At 27.5% G+C, this 19,235-nt stretch overlaps 1 long non-coding RNA gene and 1 other non-coding gene across 2 annotated transcripts; one reads left to right on the top strand and one right to left on the bottom strand.

Annotated features, from left to right (window-relative positions):
• Positions 1 to 8,546: 8,546 nt before the first annotated feature.
• On the bottom strand, positions 8,547 to 11,073 carry LOC101257176 (uncharacterized). The gene is made up of 3 exons (XR_741793.4): positions 10,919 to 11,073; positions 10,028 to 10,129; positions 8,547 to 8,807 (listed from the first exon to the last, which is right to left on the bottom strand). It is a non-coding gene; the product is annotated as an uncharacterized lncRNA (long non-coding RNA).
• A 2,890-nt stretch (positions 11,074 to 13,963) lies between these two features.
• Positions 13,964 to 15,362, top strand: LOC101256883 (uncharacterized). The gene is made up of 2 exons (XR_011221603.1): positions 13,964 to 14,230; positions 14,594 to 15,362. It is a non-coding gene; the product is annotated as an uncharacterized protein (transcript).
• The last annotated feature ends 3,873 nt before the right edge of the window (positions 15,363 to 19,235 follow it).

Below are 19,235 nucleotides of genomic sequence, written 5' to 3'. Positions count from 1 at the left end.
AATTTAATTAATTTTTAAAATTAAATTATAGTACTTTGATGTTTTAAAATAAATTTTTAAATATTTATATGCTATGTAAATATCTAAAATTAATTTTTTAAAATCATAACAATATGATTAAATAATATACTTTTGACTTTCAATTATTCTTTTGTTACAACAATTAAAAAAAGGGAGAAAGTACGGTACTTGTTATTGACTAGATCTCACATGGGGGTCATTCAATGCTCAATCAACCACAGCCGTAGGATCAATATGATGAACGGCTAGGATTTAATATGAAATTAAATAAAGAAATGTATAACTAATGATTGCTACTTTGGACTTTTTTCATATTTTGTTTAGATCTAACAAAGCTGTTAACTTGCTTAAAGATTTGTTTAATTAATCTTGTTAATAATATCTTAAATTTGATAATTATTATTTTACGTAGTTATTTAATAATAAGGATAATATAATTAAAAAAAAGAATCCCTCCCATTTATTTAGTTAGTTTATTTTGATTTACTATAAAATTTAAATGTTTTTTATAAAATATTATGATTTTAAATTAAAAAATATATCAAATAAATAAAAATTTATTAAATTTTATAATTTTAAATATGTCATTTAAAAAGCTAGAATTAGAAAATTGCTAAAGGGAAAATAGAGTGAAGGTCAAAAATAAAAATAAAAAGTAAATCACAACAAATTAAAAATAAAACGGTAATAAATTCTTTTAGATTGTTAATATAAATAAATATAATAAAACATTAATTCTTAATTATATAGAATGGATAAAATAAAAGGATAGTCTATGTAATGATTGATACTTAAGACTTTCATATCGTGTCTATATCTTAGTGGAGTGTTTTAATGCTTAATTTAATCACAGCCGTTCAATTAGATTAATGGACGGTTAGGATTAGAGTTTTAATAAATTTAAAGAAATATATTATCTACGTAATATATTGGTTGACAAAATAGAAAATAGAATTTTAACAAATATACGAAATGTATTTTTATGTTGTATATTGATTGACGTTATAGTTTATTTATGTGATATATTGGTTGACAATATAGAAAATATATGTATAACTCGTTGTTGTTGCAATTTCTGTCTTTTGGGTGATCATCTGATAAATTTTTACGATGATAAATTTCATTAGATAAGTTTTATGCAATGAGTTTGACTTAGAAGAAAAGACATTGAAGAGGAATCGATCCTAGAAAAATTTCGAAAGAAACTAAAATTAGTTATTTCAATTTACTTTTCAATTTATAAAATTAGGAGAATTTTATTATATAGTGCTTTTACTGTTTATTAATAAATAATTAAAAAATAATAATTTCAAAGATCACTTCTATTAATAAAATTAATTTAACAAAGTACACCCTCTAATTAAATTAAATATGTTAGGTTAATATTAATGAAGTAATATAAAAGATAACCACGGATTAATTATCAAATTTGTAAATATGTATTTTACAAGTCTATTTTTTAATATTATTTAAAATAGAATAAATACGTCAAAAATAAAAAAATATATGTAATGATTTGATGTTTGGACTTTTCATATCGTGTCTACACTTCACATGGGAAGTCTTTTAATGCTTAATTTAATCTCAGCCATAGGATTTACATTTATCAACGGCTAGATTAATTTATAATAAAAAAATATATGTATATATTATTTGATACTGTTAATATTGTGAACCGTTGGATGAATTAAAGGAATGGCTAGGATGGAGTGTGTTTCTTTTGAGAGTGAGAAGGTGGTGGGGTTGTGTTTGTTTGACATGGATTGATGACGTGGAGTAAATTGATTGGTGGTAAGGGAATTACAAATAATTGATGAGTTTTGGATATTTGAGCTAGGGTATGGGCATTTTGGTCCAAAGGAAAAAATTAAATTGCACTTCATGTACTTTATATTTATGACAAGGTAAATTTGTCGTAAAATCTTCGTTTCTATATAATAGCTCGTGAATTGCATAGAAGATGTAATATGTACTTAGTAAGTTTGGTGCAATGAGTTTGATTTAGAAAGTTGGGGTGTATTTGAAAAATTAAATCAAATTGCAAATTGAGTCAAATTGAAAAAAAGTTCAATTTAATGGTTTGATTTGACTTGGTTTGGTATTGAAAAAAACCCGACTAAATTTTAGTTTGTTTGGTTTCAACTAAAAAAAATACAATCTGGAAAAATCACAAGTTATTGACTATTTTTGTGTCATCAATACTCATCTCATATTTGATGTTATTTTTTTAAAGAAACACTTTAGGTTGGACTAAAGAAATATTTGAAGCACAAGTTAATTATATGTTTTCTATGCACATTTCACCAAAAAAATCCAAAAATCTGGAAAAATTAGAAGTTTATTAGTTTGATTTGATTCATAAATTTAAAATTCGACACAATAATTTGATTTGGTATTTGAAAAATTCAAACCAATCAAAGGTTGAAAAATCCAAATTTTATTAATTCAAATTTGATTTATAAATTTAAAATTTTTATATTTGCTTTGATATTTAAAAAATCTGAACCAATCCGGTGATATACACCCCCCACTAAGAAGTAAACCTTTACTTTTACTGGAAAAAAATTCAAATTTGAATATGAAAGTCTCAAACCTGAATTACTGGGCCATTCCGAAGGATTTTACGCTTCATGTACCTTCAAAGTACGTATTATATATATTAATAGAGTGTCATTACATGTTGATTTGTTTTTTAATAAAAAAGTTAAAACGAATATCAATGATATGCACATGATACATATCATATAACCGAAAGTATATTATAAAAAAATAATCATTCATATCTTCCAAGAGAAACAGTTAATCCTTTGTGATAAAGTAACATAGTTATCAAATTTATAATATCAAAAGCTATAGCCAGTAAGTTAAGTAATTATTATTATAAGGTACACATCTGAACAGATACGTTATCACTCAATTATATGCTTAATTTTTTTTCTCTTAATTTTCGCTCGATCTTTAATTATTTATTTATTTTTATTTTTAATTATTTTAATAAATTAAGAGAAAACAATTTTAAATTAAATTTTTAATTTATTTGTGTCATAATTAACAAAGATAAAATAATAAATTTATTATATCAATTAATATTTTCTTAATAAATTCAAAACTGAACAAATAATAAAAAAAAGTACTACTTATTCCTCTATTAGATATCATAAGAAAGAACTGATTAATGTTTTTAAAACACAGTTCTCTGTGATGTTTATATTATAAATATTAGGGATAAATTTTTTGACTTTTTTTTTTGTCTGATACCATATCAATATAATATTTTGGAAAAATGCATAAGTATTTTCTAAATCTATGTCTGAAATTTCATAGACACGTTTATATTATACTAAGGTCATATTACCTTTCTAAACTTATTTTATTTATAATCTTTTACCTCTTTTCGACCTACGTGGCCCTATCTTGTGGGCGCAATGCTAGTTGATTTTTTCTTTCAAATTAGTGTCACGTAGGTCGAAAAAAATTAGAAAATTACTTATAAAATAAGTTCAGGAGTAATAGAACCTTAGTATTGTATAAGTGTATCTATGAAATTTCGGACATAGATTGAGAGAATACTTATGCATTTTTCCTAAATATTATATTGATATGGTATCAGACAAAAAAAAAAGTCAAAGAAATTACTCCCTGATATTTTATGAGGATTTATTTTCAATAGTTGATATATATATTGCATTTTTTATCCATAAAAATAAAAGGAAAATAATACAAAAATAGAACATAGAAAAAATGGAAGAAAATAAACATAAATTTAAGATTAAGAGAAAAATAAAATAAAATAAATTAAAGTCAACTAAATACAAGAAATTAAATGCCGTAATTCAAGGCCCATTTAATGCGACGAAAGTTGAGATGGGCAAAACAGACGCCGCAATTTGTGTGAATTTTTATATTTTCGATTCACGATTATTTGTTTTTGTCAATGTACTATTAATAATTATTACTTCCTCAGTCTTATTTTACGTGATATTTTTTTTCATTTCGAAATTTAAATAAATTTATTTTTGACAGTAAATTTTTCATATATCGTTTTAATATTTGAAATTATTAATTATTGTGACTTATAATATTTTTTACTTAATTTAAAAATATATAAAGTTCATTGCAAAAAAATTTAAGATTCCATAAGCAAATGTCTGGTCAAAGTTAAACTATGAAAAACCAAAAGTGTTATATAAAATGGAACAGATAGAGTATTTTTTTTATTGAGAGCTAGAACACAAGTGAGGAGATTTCTAATTAAAAGAAGAGTAGCTTTATTTACGAATAAAATGTATAATTTATGGAGAAATAAATATTAGACAAATATACACATTTTTGTTTCTTATTTTTCTTATTTTCTATTACTTTTAAAAATCTCCAAAATCCCTTATTTCTTTAATGTTTGAGTTGCATATTAATGTATTCGAGCCAATATTTTATGTATTCGAGCTAAATATTATGTAGTCGAACTAGCTTTTAATGTTTTTGTAACGACCTGTTTAGTCGTTTTGAGCAGCAGATTTTATTTCTGGAAAAACTGGCTGAGACGACGGATCCCACGACGGACCGTCATGGGCACGACGGACCGTCGAGGGGGTCTCGTTCCAAAACACTTAGAATTCTGAAATTTGGGTACTGAAATTGACTCTCTGAACTTCGTGACGAAGTGGCAGGACGGACCGTCACAAGCATGACGGGCCGTCACAGACCCTTGGTAAAAATCTAGTCTCTGAACTCTGTGACGGAAGCAGCAGGACGGACCGTCGCAAACACGACGGCCCGTCACAGACTGCGTAATCCCAGGATGGGTCAGATTTCTGTTAAATGTTTTAAGGGGTGTTTTGGCCTATTCCTGCTATAATTATAAATTTAGTGGGTTAATGTTAATAATTTAACTACTTGAGGGTTAAATGAGATAACCTTGAATTAATTAATGGGTTAATTCATCATATTTTATACTAAAGAAAGAGGGTTTGAATAAGAAAAATGGAAAGAACAAAGAGAGGGAGAAGAACCGATCAAGAGAGAGAGAGGAACGAAGAGGATAACAAAGCTTTGGGAAAATTGCTTGCTTGATCACGAATCTTCGGTGGAGATAGGTTATGGTTTTTATGCTATTCGTAGTAAACTCTTAATAGCGAATGATATGTATTGAGTAGTGTTGTAAACCCTTTTATATGCTTAATTGTATGCTGCATGAATGTGATTATATAATTGTGATAAAATAAGCATGATGAAGCTATTGAATCCTAAATCTTGAAAAGCCCTAATCTACTTTGTTAATGATGATGCCTTGGTATAAAAGAAGGCTTGATGAACGAAAGTAGTGAGATTAGGGGATCGGGTGCCACGTTCCGGTACCAGGATAGTATATGAGGATCGGAGTGTCACGTTCCGACACCAGGATAGTATATGGATCGGGTGCCACGTTCCGGTACCAGGATAGTATATAAGGATCGGAGTGTCACGTTCCGACACAGGATAATATATGGATCGGGTGTCACGTTCCGGTACCAGGATAGTATATGAGGATCGGAGTGTCACGTTCCGACACAGGATAGTATATGGATCGAGTGCCACGTTCCGGTACCAGGATAGTATATGAGGATCGGAGTGTCACGTTCTGACACCAGGATAGAATATGGATCGGGTGTCACGTTCCGGCACCAGGATTAGTAAAGAGAATGAATCTTGAAATATGTTAATATACTCAATTTAATGAACCTAATTCCCAAATGAGTATGATGGGGAGGCGTGAGTCCTCATTGATGTGCTTGGTGTTGTGACCAAGGGTTATGGTAATTGTAAATGCCGCATGTTGAGTATTGTAGTTGATTTTATGATATTATCTGATATATACTGTTTTCTATTTTGAGTTGGCCGATGATATCTACTCAGTACCTGTGTTTTGTACTGACCCCTACTTGTATGTTTCTTCCTTTGTTATTGTGGAGTACAGCAAACGTACCATCGTCTTCAATTCAATCGCAACTCTAGCCAGTCTTCATTACACTGGATTTCAGGGTGAGCTAACGCTTCTAGCTTGGACTGGATCTTCTTCTTCATGTCTTGATGCCTTGAAGTTCCGGCATGGACTAGCTTTTTATTTATTCTAAGCTTTCTAGATACTTTTAGAATTAGTAATTTGAGGATAGATGTTCTTGTGATGATGACTTCCAGATTTTGGGGATAATGATAAGTTTTGAGTTTTAGAAGTTATTATTGAGTTTTAAGTCTTCCACATTTTATTCTGTTTACTATGTTTGAAAATGTTGGGGTTAGATCGGTTGGTTTGCTCACATAGTAGGATAAGTGTGGGTGCCACTCGCGGCGCGTTTTGGGTCGTGACAATTTTCGAGTTACATATTAATGTATCTGAGCCAGTATATAATGTATTTGAGTCATATTATGTATCCAAGCTAATTCAGTATATAATCTATTTGAACTATATATTATATATCCAAGCTAGTTTTAATGTATTCGAGCAAATTAGTGTATTCGAAATAATATTTAATGTATTCGAGCTTCAATTATTGTATTCATTTTTTTTATTTTTAAGTGATTAATGTAATTAGAAACTTTTTTGAGATAGATTGTAATTTTATGTTAAGAACTATGAGATTTATCTAATTTACGCGTAGATATTTGAAATTGGGCCAACTACTAGACTTTTGAGTTGTCTTTTGCTCCATCCTCTCAATCCTTGCCTCATTCACTCTTTCATTCCATTCCGATGTTATATAAATCTTTATTCTCTAATTTCGGAAGAAAAAAAACACAGTCACTCAATGAATAAAAGATATAAAAGCAAAAGCAGGATTAGATTAAGGGAAAATTGTATAATGGCAAACTAATAAATTAAATTAATTGTTATAATCATTTTTTAATTTAATTGTGTCCCGTAGTAAATTGTTTGTCAGTCATCTCTCTCCCTCAAACTCTCGCTCGCCACTTTTTTTTCTCGCTCCATCTCTCGCTCGCTTCCTCTCACTTTTATACAAATGCAAGTGTATAAAATCTGTTTCTGTTTGTATAAAGCGAGAGGAAATTGTATAAATGTATATATTTTTATTTTGATCTCTCCTCCCTCTCAGATCTTGCTCACCACTCTCCTTAATCTCGCTCGCCACCCTCGTCTCTCTCGCTTATACAAACAGAAATGAAATATATAAATTGCGTTTCTGTTTGTATAAAGCGAGAGAAAATTGTATATACACATGCAAATACATATATTTTCGTCCTATATACTTATAATTATACAATAAAAATACTCTCTTGCCCAGTTTCTTTTGACTTTCTCTCTTTCGTTTTATACAAATTCAAATTGTATATAATTTATCTCTTTCTCATTTTATACAAATTCAAATTGTATATAATTCCTCTCTTTCTCGTTTTATACAATTTGATTCAATTTTATATTTCCTGCCCAAGTCTCGTTCTATACACTTAGAATTATACAATTTGTTTTATACACTTCGTTTTATACAATGCTCTGGCCAAGTCTCTTTCTCTTTCTTATTTTATACACTTTGTTTTATACAATTCGCTTCAATTGTATATGTATAGCGAATTATACATTTATATGTTTGCTATGGAGTGCAATTATACAAACTTTGCTATAACATGTAAATATGAATTTTATATTTGTTATATGTGAAAGTTGCCCTTAGATTAATGGATTTGTTTTTTTTTTAAATTATTTGATAAAAAATTATGTTAATGAATTCTGTGGGTTGGGTGGGTCTTTTTAATTGATAAATGAATTATGTGGACCAATGAAAATTGAACACTTGTTTAGTAAAATTCCATGACATAATTCTGTTAATCGAAGGGCATTGAACCTAAAAAATACGTTAAAAGCATCTCTACATCAATAGGTGGAAGGAAGACGTTTTTGAACCTTTTCTAATAGGTTAAGGTTTTTTTTTTTTTAGCATTTTCCCGTTTCTTTTGTGTTAAGCAATTCTTTAAAATGTATTTGTACAATATTATAAAAATTATTGTATAATGTACTTGTATATAGCTCAAAATTGAAGAAATAAAATTGAAATTGATAAAATAGAGTAATAGCATTGTAAAATGATTAAAATGGTGAAAATATAAACAAACAAAAAAATTTGCTGGTTGTTAATATTGACACAACAAATTTATTGAAACTAATGAAATTATCCGTCTTTAATGCTACTTTAAGAAAAAAAATAATAAATTTATATACATTTTCTCTGTATATATACAAAATTACTATAGACCCGTAGTTTCTTAAATTAGTTAAATATTGTGTAATATTTATATTTGATAATGATCAATTAAAAAAATATATATTACATAAATAGCCTCCTAAACTAGTTCATTCAATATTACTACAATTTGTTTTTTTTATATTGCATATATATAGATAGGTTTCGATTCACTATATACTCGATAAAAAAGATTGTTTCTTTTTGGTTCATGAAAATTTGTAACGTTGGATGATAAATTGATAATGTGATGATGCATAAAAAAGTTAAAGATATATTAACAACACTCTCAAGAAGATCAAATAAAGTATTAATACAATAAAAACCATATTGTTAATCCATGATAAATTAATTTAATTAATTTTTAATTTCATGGACATTTTGGTTCTCCTGTCTGTTTCTTCCAATCTCTATAGCAAGGACAACAATCTTTATTTTCACCAACATAACCTGGTGGAACACATTGACACCATCCACAACAATGGTTGCAATAAAACAAACATCTTTTTTTGTGACCTTTTTGTGAACATCTCACATTGCATGCCTCTTCACATTCTAAAAAACAAAAAAAAAGAGTAAAAATAAAAAATAAAGAGTTAAATAATCGACGAAAATAATATATGTATAATCTGTATATAATCAACGTATATCGATTGGAAAAATTATAAGTCATATCTCAATCGACTATTTATCTAAAGATAAATTGTATTCTTTTAGGAAAAAAGGAACAACTTTACCTCTCTACTTTCAAGATATTTTACATTTAATATATGTGATACTTTTCAAACAGAAACACATGCGTAGTAAATAAAGTTGTCAAAAATGTTCATTTATAGATAAATAAATGTTGAAGTATAATTAGTATATAATCAATGTATATCGGTGGAAATAACTATGTAATATTTTGACGGATTATTTGTGTAAATATTAATCATCTTCTTTTAGAAAAAAAGGACAATTTTACGTCTATTTTCAAAGTAGTTTACATTTAAAATCCGTTATACTTTTCAAACAGAATTACATGTTGGGTAAATAAAGTTGTCAAAAATGTTACATTTATAGATTTTAAAAAAATGATAAAGTATAATTTGTATATAATCAATGTATATCGGTGAAAACAACTATGTGATATTTTGATTTATTTATTTTTGTAAATATTAATCATCTTCTTTTAGTATTAAAACGGACAAAGTTATGTTTTTATTGTCAAAATAGTTTATATTTAATATCTGTTATACTTTTCAAACAGAATTACATGTGGAGTAAATAAAGTTGTCAAAAATGTTACATTTATAGATTTAAAAAAAATGATAAAGTATAATTTGTATATAATCGATGTATATCGGTGGAAACAACTATGTGATATTCTGATTTATTTATTTTTGTAAATATTAATCATCTTCTTTTAGTATTAAAACCACAAGAGTTATGTTTTTATTGTCAAACTAGTTTATATTTAATATCTGTTATACTTTTCAAACAGAAACACCCATGCAATAAATAAAGTAATTAAAAATGCTTCAACTGTATTTTGTAAAACTTTCTTGATGATAGGTGTAATTTTGTTCGCAAAAACAATAAAATTCAAATATAAACTATTTCTGAAAGCAAATAATAGATATGGTCTTTTTGCCATTTTTTTTACTCTAATATAAATTTGTGATTTGATAATCGCATCATCAGAAGTAAACCCTATTTTTCAAACAAACTCAATGTCCTCCAATAAGAAGATGGACATGTAAAAACAACACAAAATGATAAAAAGAGGTACTTACTATCTTTAGGCACAGGACAAGTTGTTGGACCAACAGGAGGTTGAGCTCTTGACATTGAAGCCATAATGAGCAAAGCCAAAAAAATGTGAAGAAGCCTCATCTCTATTTTTTCTTCAAAAACTAATGTTAGTTTTCAATTTCAATTTTATTTTGTGAGGAAAAGATTGCTATGAATCTACTAATTGTAAACTATGTTGCTAATATAGCATTTACTTGAGACTTATCTACATGGTTGCATTTATTAATGAGTTAATTAATTAAAGTAAAGACTCTTATGACTACATTACAAATAAACTCTGTATTTTTTTAAAAGTTAAGCATTTACATCCTTGTATTAGAAAAAAATTGAAAATCATACACTTGCACCTTTTTCTTTTCTTTTCTCTCTCTCTCTCTCTCTCTCTCTATATATATATATATATATATATATTTCTAAAAACATTTAAACCTTTTATATAAGGAGAATCTTAGAAATGAAACTTCATCTACTTAATTATATATAAGTTATTTTTGACGAAAAATAATAAAATAATTTAAACATATAAATTTACATCATAGTAAAATATTCTTATTAATTTTTTTTAAGAAGTTACTTACATATTAAAGTGCAAGAAATTTATTTTGTATATTAGATGTGTGAATGAGGAGCTTAAGGTCAATCCATCAATTGATCAATTTATTTTTGTGCTTCTATTTTTTTTTTTATTTATATGGACTCTCCTACTTTATTATGTTCCATATAAATTAAGACAGACAAAATAAGATATATTAAATGCGTGCTTACACGAGACTTACATCTAATATATTAGTTGTAATAACATCTTGACTCATGTTTTAAAGCTCCTTTGTGACATCAAACAAATAACAACAAACAAATTGTAGAATACATACCTAGGTGTTACACCAATTGAACCTTCCAATGGAGTGTTGATAAGACAATTAATTGAGATTATTTATACTTAGTAGGATGGAGTGTATTTATTTTGTTAGTACAAATTACAAAGGTGAGGTTGTGCTTGTTTGATAAGGATTGTTGACGTGTCGTGATTTCATTGGTGGAAATGGAAGGACAAGGATTGATGAGTGGTATGGGTATGGTTTTTAATATTTTGGACCTTGTTATAAGGCATTTTGGGTTAGATTTGGTGTGAAAAAATTGTTTGAGTGCTTTCTTTGTTCTCTTATTTGGATTGAAAGAAAGAAAAAATCTTTCTTTCTTTCTCTTCTTTATTTTGGTTTTATCCCTTCGATGAATTTCGGCTATGACCAATGCCCTACTAGCTAAATAGGCGTAAGAAAAAGCTATCTGAAAAAAAAATAAGGTGCACCTTGAATTAAACTCGACGAATTGCGTTTTGCCAGAGAGATTTTTTTAGAAAGATTCTCCTAATTCAAAAATAGAAAGAATATAAATAAAGGCGCATACGCGGGAAGGCCCCCCCCCCCCCCCCCCTCTTTCTTAGAATTCAACATTTATGATATGTTTTGCATCTTGTTCGTCCACTCTTCATTCAGGGTGATTCGAAACAGGGGAGGATCTTTCACCTTTAAGGTCATAACACCAGTACTTGAACGCTTACTCTCACTGCTCTTCTCAGGTTCACCTCTTTTGGATGCCCTGAGGTTTGAAGTCATTTGTTTATCACAGAACAAGTCCCCCTCAGTCACTGCCATAGTTGACCCTCTCTTCCAGATCCTCGCTTCTATGAGCCAAATCACTCTCCTCGGGAGTTCTCTCCTTGACTACACCCTCATCGGCTTAAATTTAATATTGGCTCAATTACTAGATTTTTGGGTTTTTTTAAAGGAAAATTGTATGTAATAGCAAATTAATAACCTAAAATAAATAGAGTAGCTAGAGTTTGATTTAATTGTGCTCCATAGCAAACGCTTGCAAAAAATTGCCAGGCGCCTCTCTCCCAGATATCTCGCTTGCCACTCTCCTCCAATCTCTCGCTCGCTTCCTCACTTTTTATACAAACACAAGTGTATAAAAATTGTTTCTAATTGTATAAAGCAGAGAAAATTGTATAAATACATATATTTTTGTTCCCCTCTCTCCCCTCTTTCATATCTCGCTCGCCACTCTCCCAAATCTCGCTCGCCATCCTCGCCTTTCTCACTTATACAAACAGAAGCGAAATGTATAAATTGCGCTTCTGTTTGTATAAAGTGTGAGAAAATTGTATATACACATGCAAGTACATATATTTTCATTCTATACACTCATAATTATACAATAAAAATATTCCCCTGCCCATTTTCTTTTGCATTTCTCTCTTTCTCGTTTTATACAATTTTCAAATTGTATCTAATTTCTCTCTTTCTCGTTTTATACAATTCGATTCAATTGTATATTCCTTTTCAAGTCTCTTTTGTATTTCTCTCTTTCTCATTTTATACAAATTCAAATTGTATATAATCGTTCTATACACTTATAATAATACAATTCGTTTTATACACTTTATTTTAATACAGTTCTATGCCCAAGTGTCTTTCTCTTTATTGTTTTATACACTTCGTTTTATACAATTTGCTTCAACTGTATATGTATAGCGAATTATACAATTTCTACGTTTGATATGGAGCGCAATTATGTAAACTTTGCTATAGCATACAAATATGATTTTTTTATTTTGCTATATGTGAAAGTTGCCCTTTTTTGAATAGGCTTACAAAAATTTATAAGAGCAACTTCCACAAATGACTACATTTATTGGGTTATTGAAGTTTAATAGCTATAAATATGTTATTTAGTAAAAATGACTATACTTTATGTCAATTTCTAGCTGCATGTTTGTATTAAATTTTATTTTATTTTATTGAAATTATTATTTTTTATACAATGCACTAAATAAGGAATGATATGTTACCATAACTTTCAAGTACTAACCATTTATTATGTTCCTCCTAAATGACTGAAATTTTTATTATTAAATTACCAACTAATAATTACATATTGTATGCAAATATGATTGATTCACATAATAATTAGTACTTTTAAATTATGATTATTTTCATTATGACATTACAATATTTATTTTATATGCTAATTTCATTATTATTTTTTAGTGAATATTTTTGTATCATCAATACTCATCTAGTATTTTGTTTTATTTTTTTTAAGAAACATCTTAGATAATTGTATTTTGGTTGGACTAAAGAAATATTTGGAGCACAAGTTAATAATATGTTTGTATGCAAGTTTTACCACAAAAATCCAAAAGATCTGGAAAAATCCAAAGTTTATTAGTTTGGTTTGATTTATACCAAAAATATCCAAAAGATTTGAAAAAATCCAAAATTTATTAGTTTGATTTGATTTATAAATTCAAAAATTCAATAGGGGCTTTTAGGTTATTTTGAGTTATCACCACTCAAAATAAAGTTAATTTGTGGTAAATTAAAATTTTCAAACTTCAGCCTCAACACATATACATTTAGTAACATAGAGTTATTGTTTTCTAAAAAACATAAATAACAACATACACATTAATTTTAGTTTAAAAAAATCACCAGTCAACAAGCGAATAATTAAAAAATGCATGAAAGTTTGAGAAAAACTTGACAATTCACGTAAAATTAAATAAAAATATGATTTTGTTTTTTGGTTAAGAAAATAATTATTATCACTAATATAATTTTAAATAGATTAAGCTCATAGGAGTTGTTCATGGAGAAATTAGAACCTAGGGCTATGGAGATTGTGAAAAGCTTATAATAGTTAAAAAATATGATTTTTAATCGCTTCATTAAATAATAAACGGATACGATTATTATTTTTTTGGGGGGGGGGGGTGTGTGAGAGATTTGGAAGATGATATTAAAAAATCTAATAATGTTTGATAATTTAGATGACAAAATACACGTTAATTTTATTTATAAAATTATCAATCAACGAACGAATAAGTAAAAAATGATGAAATTTGAGAAAAACTTGAGAATATTCTAGTAAAATTAAATAAAATATGATTTCTTGTCCATTTTATTGAACAATAAACAAACATGAGAGAGAGAGAGCTAGAGAGAGTAGCGGGGAAACGAACCTTTTTTTTGTTTCACTTTCCTTCCTCCTCTTCTCTCTCCTCTCTCTCCCTCACTATGAAATATGTGTATTTTTCGCTTTTATACCTTTTTTTTTCCTCTCTCGATTGATTTATTAGATATGAGCTTTGTTTGATTCAACGAGATATGCCTTCTCAGGTATGCTTTCTTGTACCCCTCTAATCATTTTTGTATACATTTGTCATGAGATCTTGTGTTTACAAATATCACATGTATAAAATTGAGAAATTTTATGATTCAGATCTTTAGATTTTTTTTTTATTTAAACATAATATCTTCTTCTTCGCATGAATTTAATTTTTTACTTCAAACTTTATGTATGAACTCCCATCATTTAATAGATCCATCTCGATAAAATGTTGATTTTTTTTTTCGTGACATGAATTTCAAATCTCATTATCCTTTTCAATATGTTCATCGCACTAGATTTGCCATTATGCCTAAGAAAATTGAGAATATTTAGGTTTTTGAAATTTCTCAAATCTTATTCGTATCTTGCAGGAGGTGTTATTGTTGTTGGCAAGAGTACTCGTAAGAATTTGATCTAAGGAATACTTTAGTCTAAATGGATTCGATTAGCACAACTCCTGTTCCAGCTTCTGATATTCCAATTAACCAAGGTAATAATCGATCAATAAATCGTAGGCTTTCAACTCGATTTCCTTCATCGAAAGATGCCACATACCCTGAGGACATAGTTAATGAATTCGGGTCAACGAATAGATCATTGAATAGAAATGCTAGTAGAGCTCAAAGAGGGAGCCCTAGCACGAAATATGACCCTTCAATGTCAATGAGAAGATCGGGGACGGATGGTGAATGTGAAGACGAGGAGTCAGAAGAAGAGGAAGAGGAACCGGTTAGAATGTCATTGATGGCATTGTTAGCGGAGTCAGAAGGTTCATCATACATGATGGGAGAGGACGAGGACGAGGATGAGGATGAGGATGACGGTGGTGGTGATCATTTAAATAATTGTTGTGTTTGTCAAGTTAGACATAAAGGGGCAGCATTTGTACCTTGTGGACATTCATTTTGCAGGTTATGTTCAAGGGAACTTTGGGTTGAAGGAGCTAATTGCCCACTTTGCAACAATTTCATATTGGAAATTCTTGACATTTTCTAATCACTTTTCATTTCAACATTCATCAAAATTTTCATTTAGATTTAATATTTTTTTGTTTGTTTTGCATTTCTTCTTTGTTTGTTAATTAGAGCAAAAAATGTAACTAGTTAAAATTGAAGTTAATGAATACATAGTATTAGTGCACTTTTTTACTTTTATAGCATGAGCATAAAATGGGGTTTGACATAAATTGGAATTTGTCTAGTATATGATTACTATAGCTATTTGTATATGAAAAGATCATGATAATTATCATATATTGACAAGTGGATTATTCTTTTTGAATCGAGCATTTTGATTAATTATTAATCAAATTAAATTTGAGTACATCATGAATCAAAGATGGGGGAATACATTCCATAGCATCAGTCATAAACATAAAACTCGAAGTCCAAGTTAATTGGCGGGCACACTGGTTCACTGATCTTTTAATGAAAGACAAAGAAATAGAAGTGGAGCCACACATGAATGCTTTACAATCATGAATATTAACATCAAAGTATGAGTAATTTTTTGCAGGCCTTTTCTAGCGCTTGTTTAACAAAGATTTTGTCTATCTCTGCAATTATCGGGGCTGTTGCAAAGTGTACCTTTAGCCTTCTTAATGCTTCTCGAACACCCAAAGCCTCGTCCATAAGTGGTCCTGCTGTCTTCCTGATCGACTTGAGCGGCCTCTGATGAAGCTTTCACGAGAATCCCGAACTATCATGCCAATTTCAGTTATTTCGGAATCAAGATCCCACGAAGCATCAATATTGCATTTAAAGATGTTCTCACCAGAAGGAGATCACTTTGTTATTTTTATTATTATTATTATTATTATTTTGCATTTCTTCTTGTTTTTTAATCAGAGCAAAAAGTGTAACTAGTAAAAATCAAAGCATATAATGGGGTTCGACATGAACTGGGATTTGTCTGATATATGGTTATTCTAGCTATTTATATACGATTCATAAAAAATCATAATAAATAATCAAATTTATATATTGACAAGCGAAATATATAAATGAAATTCTGAAAAAATTCTAAATTTATAAATATAGAATTTATATATACTTACTCGTTTGTATATCTGATTGCGAATATACAAATCGCAATCTTTATAAAAACCAAAACTATAAATATAAAACTTTATTATATCTATTATGTTTGTTGTTTGCCTAATGTAAGTAGCCCAACAGTTCCATGCAAAATTTGGTTATTATAATAAACATAATTTGTCTCTTTCTTAGAAGTTGTGCAAACACTATAATATATATATATATATATATATATATATATATATATATATATATATATATATTATACTTTTTTAAAACATAAATGATACAATTTGAGGCTAGTTAGATTAATTATTGATACTACAAATCAAGAAAAAGTTTAATATCCATTTCATGTTCATTTTCTCTTCAAGTTATTTCTAATATGAGCAAATTATGATGTGTTAAATTGTAGGTTATTAATGAAGTGATAAAGATTGTTGACCAACTCATACTTCTCTTGTTAAAAATATTGTAAATATTTTTTTACGAATTTAAATTCTATATAGATAAATAATAATAATAAATATGAATAGAATAAAAATAATACTAAAATTTATATTCGATAAAATAAATATAAAAAAAATAAGAGAGAGATTTTATTCTTATCAATGATGAATTTAGATTTAGAGTACTAGCCAACAAATTATCTATAGGTATATGTTAAGAAATTCATAGTCTATAAATAACTATTTCCTCTTTTCCCATTTTACATATATCAATGTTTCTCTTTTGAGCATTAAACAATTTAAGTTTGATCGAAAATTTTATGTATGAAATTTTGAATTTTTTTAATAAACTTTATATTTATAAATTATGTAAAAAATATCATAAGTCACAATAATTAAAAATTCAAAATAATTAGAAGATATATAAAAGAATTACGATCAAAGATAAACTTGTTTGAATCTCAAAATTTGAAAAGTGTCACATAAATTATAACGGAGGAAGTCATTGTTAGTATAAAACTACTACTACTACTACTATTATTATTATTATTATTAATATTATTATTATTATTATTATTATTATTATTATTATTATTATTATATTAATTTAAAGTCATTGTAGCAATTTATAGATAAACTATAAAAATTAAATTTGCCTAAGCATACTTTAGTTAAATCAATTCAACATTGCTCAACTCTTTCTTTTTTTTTAAAATGACAAACGTTAATATGTATATGTAATATAATAAAAAACGACAACTAACTTATTATTACTACAATACGTTATACTATAATAATTACATTATCATTATTTGAAATTTATTCATTTATTTTGGGTACCAATCAAGTTAGTTGGTTCAATTTTCTTTATTCATAATGTGTTTATAATTTATTTCCAATATTGATGTATGCCCAATTAGGGTTTATATATGACTTAAAGGAAAGGATTTCGACCACACAACATAAACCCATATTTTCCTTCTTTACCATTTTTTTTCTTTCATTTTGGGTGAAGTATTAGGATGTGTTTTTTTACGAAGAAAAATATTTTTTTTTAAATTAACAAGAGCGCTAAAGTCTTATATGCATTAGCTAATTGTCATTGGATTCAATATCGCTATAGACTTTACAATCATATACAAAGAGTGCTAATTGCCTCCAAAAATACTTATTTAATGATGATTAAATTATTGTCGTTAATTAATTACTGTTGAAGATCATTTTCTTGTTTACATTGACGAAATTATTACCCTAATTTTAAATAACTTGTTTTTCTTGAAAAAAATAACCAATGAATATAGAAAAACTGAAAAATTCTCCATTACCAAACACACCCTTCATTAGCCCACCCCCACCCCCCCAAAAAAACACCAAAACCCCACTATATATATGTCCCTTTAGTATTCAAACATCTTCATTAAAAATAAATATTTTAGCTCAACCATATAAAATTTTATTTTATTTTCCTATTTTAATCGTCGCAAAATATGTACGTTTATATAAAACTTGTATGTTTATTTGGTATTTTCCTACTTAGAGCTTTAGCCAAAGATATACCCTATGATGTCAATTACAATATTATATTTGGGAATCAACATGTTGTATCCTTCAACCAAGGAAGAGAACTTCAGATTTCAATGGACAAATCTTCTGGTATTTTTTGTTATTATATGTTAGTGTCGTATGTTTTGATTTATTTGTCATATTTTAATTTGAATCGAATTTTAAAAATGAAAAAGAAAAAAAGTTTTTAAAAGTTGTATATCAAAAACATGCATGGACAGAGTTATAAGTCGGAATACAACAACCTTGTAGCTTTTACTCATATATTATATTTAATTTTTATCGACAAATGCATTAAATATAAATATAAAAAATTAATTTAGAAAATTGTTTTTAAATTCAGAAATTAAAAAATAAAATTCTGACCCCACTTAAATATTTACATGGTTATAATATTTTTTAAATTTATAGCTTGAAACGTATCATAACATATATATGGCTATAAGCATATCATTAAGAAAATATTGAAATGTGTCATTATTATTATTATTACTATTATTATTATTATTATTATTATTAAGAAGGAAATAATGTCAAATATTAAAGTAATGAAGGAAGTATCTATTTTGTTGTTTTTGGCAATAGTAGCAACAATATTATCACTACAAAAAAAAAAAAATAGCTACAAAATTAGTTACTGAAAACCTCTTGCTAACATAATTTTTCGATAATTTTTTGCTAATTCATCATTAAATTGATTGTGATAGAAACCTTCTAATTTAACAAAGTGAGATTTTCTTTCATCTTGCATCGATCAAAGCTTAAGCTGTTAAAAAGAGCACACGTTTCGAATCGTATATAGGAGATTTTTTTTATAGTTTGATTGATTTAGTTATTTATTTTTTATATAGGATCTGGCATTGGATCTAAGAAGAATTATGGTTCAGGCTCATTTCACATGAAAATAAAACTACCAAACAAAGACTCAGCAGGAGTTGTTGTTGCTTTTTATGTAAGTAAAATAA

This window comes from Solanum lycopersicum, chromosome 6 (assembly GCF_036512215.1).
Source record: "Solanum lycopersicum chromosome 6, SLM_r2.1".
In the NCBI taxonomy this organism is placed as follows: Eukaryota; Viridiplantae; Streptophyta; class Magnoliopsida; order Solanales; family Solanaceae; genus Solanum; species Solanum lycopersicum.
The sequence above is the reverse complement of the archived record's forward strand: the minus strand, read 5'-3'. Positions and strand labels throughout refer to the sequence as shown.